This window comes from Strigops habroptila, chromosome 7 (genome assembly GCF_004027225.2).
Source record: "Strigops habroptila isolate Jane chromosome 7, bStrHab1.2.pri, whole genome shotgun sequence".
In the NCBI taxonomy this organism is placed as follows: domain Eukaryota; kingdom Metazoa; phylum Chordata; class Aves; order Psittaciformes; family Psittacidae; genus Strigops; species Strigops habroptila.
The window spans coordinates 60,335,227-60,343,816 of NC_044283.2; positions in this window are offsets into that span (position 1 = coordinate 60,335,227).

An 8,590-nucleotide genomic window follows, 5' to 3' on the forward strand; every position below is an offset into this window, starting at 1 on the left:
TTTGAACTGTTTTCAGGAGGAAAGCCACAGCGTTGATGGCACCTTCCTTTAAAACAACGAAGTGCAATGAATTGTCTGAATGGCTCAATGTATTGATGGTCTACAAACATTTCTATGATGAATAACCAGCAGAACAATAATCACACATGAAGAAGTGCCGTCAAGAAGGAAATCTGCCTCCAGAGGTTATTATGCAACATCCCACAGTTTGCAACAGCTGTTTGCCCAGAAGACATCTGAATGAAGTGTTATTGCAAGCACGGGTGCAATCTTTGGTGTCTTTACCTCTCCATTGGCAAGTAACAACCTCATCAGCACCAGACAGCGTTATGTTATAATAAAAACCACAAAAATTACTGCCTTGCCTGCTTTCCGACCTCACCCCTTTGCATTTGTCAGCCAGCTGCTGTCCTGAGAATTGGGGGAAAGCCACTGCCTTCTGTGCTGCAAGTTCACTCAAGTCATCGCTGCTTTGGTCCTCCTTGCCGCGCACACATGCTCTTAGCACTTGAACTATGTTACTTAGGGTTGTGTTTGGTTTAAACCTCGTAAGCCAAATGCAGTTGGGGTGGCAAAATGACCAAGTGTGGTTGGAAACAGCTCTGCCTCTCTCCTGTGGTGAAGGGACATCACTGACACTGAGGACTCCTTGTCCAGGGGGTACTGGGCTTGTACTGGGTCACTGTGATTGCTTGGACATTGTTCTGGGTCTGAGAGCTTACATGGGAGGAATCACTTTAAGGAGGGACTAAGTGGTTGAATGTGGAACATAAGACAAATTTTGTGTTTGGATATCTGCCTGTAACCATAGTTGGTGTCAGTGAATATCTAAAAGCAGGATTTGGTACCAAAGTAGGACATCCTTCATATGAGAGGTAACTCGTGCTCTTTCTCAACCAAACTATAGGGTGGGCCCAGCAACTTAGGAATTTGTCAAGGGAACACCAAAGGGAATAATTAGCTGTTCGCAAACATTTTTTCCTTGTCAGGAGCTGCATTTTGAAAATGTGATTTTGCAGATGACAGTAACCATGAAGGCAGCATCTGCGGCACTCGTGTGTTCAGTAGGAGGACACCCTTCTTTACCCAAAGATTTCCTGTTGTGTGACAGCAGCATCCTGCTCTCCTCATATCTAATAGTGTGCCTTAGCCCTCTGGTCCCCTCTCGCATCCCTTGCCCTATCTCTGACAGACCTGTGGGAGTGATGAAGAATAGTTTCCTAAAATATTGTACTTATAGGAAAGGATTAGCTCCCTTTTCCACACGATTTCAGGATGGAGGAACAGGTCTGCGTGTGTGCAGCAGTATTTTGTAAAATACCTGCTCGTAGTTTTGATGATCACGAAAATGGACAGCAAAAGGTCTGCATTTCCAAAAGTAGTTCCTGTAGAAATGGCCTCTGCCACAGGGAAGCCTGGAGTCCTCTCGCCTCCCCTGGCAGTGCGGGACTGCCGGGATCCTGGCTGGGTCTTCCTGCACCTTCAAGGGACTGTCGTCTTATGTTCACTTTATTAAAAGCCTTAGTGCATTTCAGGGATAAGCTGTCCTAACCAGTGGAAGGGAAGGTCCATGTCCCCCCTGCGCCGTTTTACCTATCAAACTTCACTTGCACTCCTCCTCCCTGGGCTGCTCTGAGTGAGCCAGGGACACAGAGGGGCTCAACATTAACTGTTTTGTTCTCAGGAAGCATGGGGATGGCCGGCCAGCCTGAAGGCTTGACATGCACTTTGGAGCTCGATTCCAGACTAGGGGGTCGATGCCTTCTTCTGACTTTGTCTTCAAAGCAATTTAGCTATTTTTAGGATCACCAGCTGAGGAGGAGGAAGGAAGGAAGCTTTATTGAATCTGAAAACCACTGTGGGAGTCTGCAAGAACCTTAGCAGAGTGTCAGTTATGGGTAAGCATAAGGTGAAGCAGGGACACAGGTCCCCTTGGTACTGTAATTTTGCATACACCCATCTCGCTCCCTGCTGCCAGACCGGGTTCCTGTTCCAGAGCCACTTGCCCACCCCAAGGGAACTGCCTGCTGCCACCCATGGGTGCACCAGGTCCTTTCCTTGCCTGCCCTTTAGGCACTTTGCTGCCCAGATAGTGATCATCTGTTGGCCTGGAAAGCTCATGCAAGTGCATGGCGTGAGCAGAGTCGGTAAGAAGACGCCTGGTGGAGGCAGATGCACTGGCATTTGCCTCTTTACAACTGGGAAAGGGCAGCATGTGCTCTGCTGCCGTGTGGCAGTGGTCATGCAAGGGCTGCTCCCACTCCCAGGGCAAACTCCCCTGGGGTTGGAGGAAACGAGATCACGGGCAACTCATGTCACAGGTATGCAGGGCAGTATTTGGGGGCTTTCATTTCAAAAGCAATCTGAGGAAGCATCAGCACCAAGCTACATAGGAAGCTATGCTTTGTTTCAGGTCATGGAGAATACTGTTTAAATAATAGTTCTTTTAAAAGCCATCATGTTTCAACCTCGAGCTAGGTCAGAGGCCTGTGAAGGGTTAGGAAAGATGCTCATCATTTTCACTCGGGCCTGTTCGGGCCTTAACAAATGTGAATGAATGAATGAATGAATAAATAAAACCAAAACACATAATAGTGGAGGAAATAACGTTCGCCATTAAGGAACAAAATCATGAATCCAAGTTAAAACAGAGGTGATGGTGAAGTCCCATAAGGAAAGGAGGCAGCTATGGTAGCAAAACGGAATCATTTCCATGCAATATTTATTTAGAAGAAATAATACATGTGTCAAAATTGTCAAATGTTCTATTTTTAAGATGCCATTTATTTAATAGTTGAAAACCCCACTTACATGGAGATAGAGATCTCTTCTGTAAATTAAGGTCAAAGTCTGACTGCGATGTCCTTGGTTTTGTTTTGTCCTCTCCCTTCCCTCTTGGTTCCCATTATAAATCTGTACATCTTAAACTTATTTTGGGGACGTATGTCCCTCTTGTAAATAATGTTTTCTGCCCTGTGTGTGATGGAGTTTCCGAGATGGTCGATTCATTCATGTGGGGAAATAAACAATAAATGAAGTAGCCTATTTGTTATGAGTTGTTGAAAGTGTCTTCATGTTCTCAGGTTCTTGTAGAGAAATTGCAGTTTGCCTTTTCTCTCTGAATGGTCTTAGTGTTTCCCTTCTGAATGAGGTTTAAGTACGAATTTAGGTACAAGAAGTCTCTGTTTCAGTTGCTCCCATGTTTGTCACCCCTTGCCCTTTACTTTAGGAGCAAGAATGGGTGCAAATCTAGGTGCTCAGAGTGGCAGGAGGGTCACAATTCAAGGCATCAGCCTGCTATCCTCCCAAAATGGACTCAGGGAAGACTGTGCTGTAGTCAGCCACTGACAGCCAGCAGAGCCTGGCTCTGAGCGCTCGCTGATAGATTCCTCAGGGAATACCACAGGATTCCATGCCCCATGGTAGCTCTGGTTCTTGTTGGTTGTGCAAGGTGAGCTCTTTGCAGTGGCCTTACACTTCTTGTTTTGGGCTTTTCCCATTATTTTGTTTTATGTTGGGCAATGTAACTGTTCCTTGGAAGAATGATTTCTGCATCTCTCTATGCATTATTGGGGTATAATTCATGTGTATAATTCAGGTCCTTTCTGCGTCAGACACTGCTCCTAAGATGTGTGCTAACAATGGATGTGGTTTCCTAATGTGGTATGTAAATTGTAGAGGATACTGAAACCTGTTGTAATACCCACTAGGTATGTTGCTGTTACAGATGTTGTATAAAATGTACACTTTGGGGGGGGTATGTCAGTGCACTTTTTCACCGCACACGTAAAATCCCAATGACAAAACTGGTATTGAAGTAAGAGTAAAGGAAAAAAAAATATCTCATTAGTAAAAACAAAAGGGATGTGAAGCATCCCCACGTGAGCATCTGGTGGGAATTTTGGTTACAGACTTAGACGGGAGGAGCTTGGTGGTGCATTTACTCAGGCAAGGTGGGACTGGGGCTCGTTCACTGCAGTCAGTTAGTGTTTCAAGCGGTGTGACACCAGGTCGGCCCCAGGCTGGTTGCAAGATGCACGGAAGGTCAGAAGAGGAGCATGGGAAGGGAGCTTGTGGTTGTGGCCATACGTGTGTGGATTTTGTTAGTTGAACACCAGCCGTCCTGTCTGCTGGCCAGGGGGGAGCTGCTTTTCCTGTGTCATATCCTCTGTCCCATCATTTCCCTACCCCTCGCACCCCAAAAGGTGTGTATGTTTGCTACACTCTTTGCTTGGGGCTAAAGCAAGGAGGGTTCATTTTGGAGGTGAGATGGAGATGGGGAGTGGAAGGAGGGATGCAGAAGGAGGTGGTGTGGTGTGCCAGCAGGGAGGCCATCTAAAAGCCAGGGAGGGCAAAGGGGGAGCAGGAGGCTGTGGGGCTGCAGCAAGCCTCCATGGCCCTGCTCGGCTCTCTGCCCATGGCAGTGGCCCCATCCCCAGCTAAAACAGCCAAAAATACTTTGGGGTTGTTCTCCAATAAGATTTTGCTGTTGTTTGTTTATTTATTGAGCCTTTATTGACTAAACTGAATTTTGCAACTGTGTTTAATTTATTTTGAGATTTGTTATATACCATAAACTCTCTTGCTTTGGCTTGGCTTACCCTTTTCAAAGACAAATGTTACTTTTGGCAAAGCAGCTGTGTTAAAGTTGACTGCAGTTTCTCAGCCCTGTGCTGCTCTCCAAACACTAAAATAGCCTGTTGGCAGCCTGTGCTTTCTTTATGCTAATGGCACTTTTAGTAACCCATCACTACCCGAAACCAGCAGTGTTCCTGGGCCATCGCCTTCTGAAATGAGGACTTGGGCGTGTTACAACAGCAGCGTACAAGCACTGCTGGTTTGTGATGTGTTTAGTCAAGGTACGGGATTCCTGGAATTCCCACTGGGTTTTCTTCCTCTCCTACTCTGTATAGCTGAGGTTAAGGTTTTCTTTGGGTGCAGTGTTTCGTATTGTAGCAATTTGGCAATGTTGTTCCCTGTCATCCAGGACAGGTAGCCTGGGAGGAATACAGAGAAAGAGTCAGAGCAGCCAGGGATCAGGTTAGGAAAGCCAAAGCCCTGACAGAACTCAATCTGACCAAGGACATTAAGGGCAAAAAGAAACACATCTACAGGTATGTCAATGATAAAAGGAAGACAAGGGAATATGTGGTTCCCCTCCAGAAGGAAAGGGGAGACCTGGGACATGGAGAAGGCCCAGGAACTCAATGACTTTTGCCTGAGTCTTCACTGGCAAGAGCTCCAGCCACACTGCCCAGGTCACAGAACGCAGAGACAGGGACTGGAAGAAATGTGCCCATGGGATGCTGTGGTGGATGTGTCATCCCTGGAAACATTCCAGGCCAGGCTGGATGTGGTTCTGAGCAGCCAGATCTAGTTGAAGGTGCCCCTGCTCATTGCAGGGGGGTTGGACTGGGTGAGCTTTGAAGGTCCCTTCCAACCCAAACCGTTCTGTGGTGCAGAAGCCAGGCAGGCAGCTGCAGGCACACGTGCATTCTCTCCAGCACAGCCCAGCACGTGTGTGTCTGATCTCTGTGAGGACACTGCTGCCCCACCTGACATAGGTTGTGTGCGCTCACTGGAAGCCTGAGCCACTGTTCTGGTGGAAAACTGGCGTCAGGTATGGATTGGCATGGGCTTTTTGCTTGAAGTGATGGAACGCGACAACCCCTGCACACCAGGCAAGTCAGATGGCAGAAATCACATAGCTTCCTGTTGACTTTCCTTGTGCTGGAACTGCTTTGAAATGAAACAGTCTGGAATCCAAGGAATTGTGTTGAAATGCCACGAAGTGGCAGCAACACCACCAACCTTGCTGCCAGAGCCAGAAAAGAATTGCAAATCTAAGTGTCATCTCTTGGCTAGAAGTGCTTTATCTGCTGCCAGCTCCAGTTGAGAGAACATGCAGAGGTTCAGAAAACAAATACAGATGTGGTAAAAGCAGCCAGCAAAAAATTTAAGTGGAGCATCTGGAATAAACTACTTGGGTTTGCAAAACTATGCACTGCAGCAGTGTTGAGAAGAGTTTTGAAAGCAGTTTCAGCCTGAATTAAGATAGAAAGCCCCATTGAACTGTGGGAGTAATCTGGAGTTAACTGTGGGAGTTACTGGCTTCCCAGCCATTTGTTCTCATTAAGCCTGAACAGGTTAATTGGTTGAACTCTTATCACCCGATGACAACTTGTAAAATGAATCTCTGCCATTTGGTGCTCCCGTCACACAAGATCATGCTGAGCATCCTGCAGCTGCCTCAGCTGACAGAGCAGGCACGCAGCAGCCGAGGTGAGCACAACCCCTTGTGTTCCTCGTCGTGGTTTCGGGGCAGTTACGTGGGGCTGGAGGTGTCGGGGAGCTGCGCAGTCAGCGTTGTGTTCTGAGCACTCAGTTTTATCTTGACTAAACCTAGGAGTTTCCCTGAGGATTCCCTGCCCAACATTCCTCAGTGTTTGCGTTTGTAGATGCTTTTGCCTGTTGACCTGAATTTTCCCATGCAGCTCGCTTCCAACTCCTGCAAGAGATGGAATCACTCCAGAGTCAGACTGTGGCTGCAGGTGGAGGTAAGGCACAGAGCTGAGGTCGTGCAGCCGGGCCGCAGGAAAGCAGCCTGGCTATAGGTGAGTGCGCTCACAAGGTCAGAGCAGCAAAGCAACCTCATCAAATTCCCTGAGGCTTTGCTGGCCTTACTGCTGCTGGACTGTCTGCACCTCCAGCACTTGTCTTTTGCACAAGAAACTGCCCCCTCCCCAGCCGCAATCATACCTTACTATTTGCATTCAAAGGGGATTCTGAGAATTTGGCTGTGCTTTCACAGCTTTGAATACTTTTTAATGTTGCTCTTCCCCAAAGGCAGCTCATTCCGAATAGAGCCGTGCTTGCGGCACAGCTGTTTGGATTAGGCAAACCGGTGCCTGGCTGGGATCATTGTTACCCCCTGCTTCCATGCAGCAGCCTGTTGGCGATGGCCTGTTGGTTCCGATGCATAAATACGGTGCGCAAAGCCCGGTGCGGAGGCTTGGTTATGTGCAGGGCTGCATCTCCCTCTACAGGCGACATTTCAGCCAGACCATTTCCTCTCAGCTGGTGCTCAAACAGGAGGAGTGTGCGCTCTTCCCGATGCAACTAACAGTGCATGCATATATTTTGTTTCCATTTTAAACTATGCAAGTAGCGTGTGCATCACCTTCTGAAGTCTTCTGTCCACATCTGAATGCTGCAGCAGGATGCCTAATCCTCACAGAGCCGTGCTTGCTTTGCTTTTGGCTGGGTGGCACAGATGATGCGCTGCCCTTGGCAGTGATGTGGTTCGGGAGGAATTGCGAAGCCACAGTTGGAGTCCCGAGGCAAGAAGCAGTGTGTGCATGAGGGCTGCTGGGGGCAGCAGGAGAGCTGTGGCAGGGAGGGGGCACGTCCCAGAAGCTGGGGCAGCAGCAGGGCTCTGAAACACTGGCAACTGGAGATATGTGGCCAAGGGGGCTGGTCAGGAGTGGTCCAGAGCCTGGTCTTGCTCATTTTGGAAGCCCATCACGTGGTTCTAATCGGCAGGCTGGAAACTTTGATGTGAGTAACCGGGACCACACTTGATTCTTCCAAAATGATTTTTGTCTCTGTGATTAATGGATGGTAGACATCTTGGGGCCTATGATTTTTACGGGCAAGGTCAAGGCTTTTAGATGCAGGAAGAACATCATTAACAGAAGCAGCAACAATTTCTGCTGATCTAGTCGAAGATGTCCCTGCTCATTGCAGGGGGGTTGGACTAGATGAGCTTTGAAGGTCCCTTCCAACCCAAACCGTTCTGTGAGTCTATTCCACATTAGGATGTGCATCACATTTAGATGCAAGGGTTTCATGACCCTGCGTGTTCAAGACTTTGCTATCACAAGTCCCAAGTTTAAATTAGATGTGGTGGGAGTTCGGGCCTGCTGCCGCTGGGGGGCTGCCTCACCACGGCGAACCAGGGCAGGCTGCAGTGTTCCCTCAGCACAGAGCGGGTCTGTGTGTTACTTTATCACCATCCTCTTGCCGGTACTGGAAGAATTAAAACGAGTTTGCTGTCAGAACAGGTTCAGACACAGCTAAGTCATTACAGTTGGTTACCACAGTAACCCTGTGCTTTTAACATCACTATCACATTTCCAGCAATAGCGTTTCTAAAAACAGTTCTGCACAAAGTGTGTGTAGTTCTGGTGCCGTCTAAGTTTAATAACGTGGACACCGCTCTGCTGGCAACAGGGCTGTTCCGTGTAAACCTTTCTGCAGTTTTCCTGCCAGCCCTTAAAGACGTGCCTCTAGAAGCCTGAGCACAGGTGATGTTGGGGTGCAGGGGATGCAAACTGAAATGTCTGTCTCTTGGTCGGGATCACTCAGCACCATTTGCCTTCCAGCTAAAGGGCCCGCAGCAGCGCGCCTCCCACCAGTACAGCATCCCAGTGCATTGGCTGTGGCTTTATCTCCCGGCTGAACACACGCATCTCCCTCTGACAGCAAGCACCTTGCAGGCACCGGCGTGGCCCGGATGCGTGAGTTCCAGGCTGCACCCATGGGTGCTGGCACTTCCCCCCCAGGAGGAGGAACGCATCAGCTGGCAAGC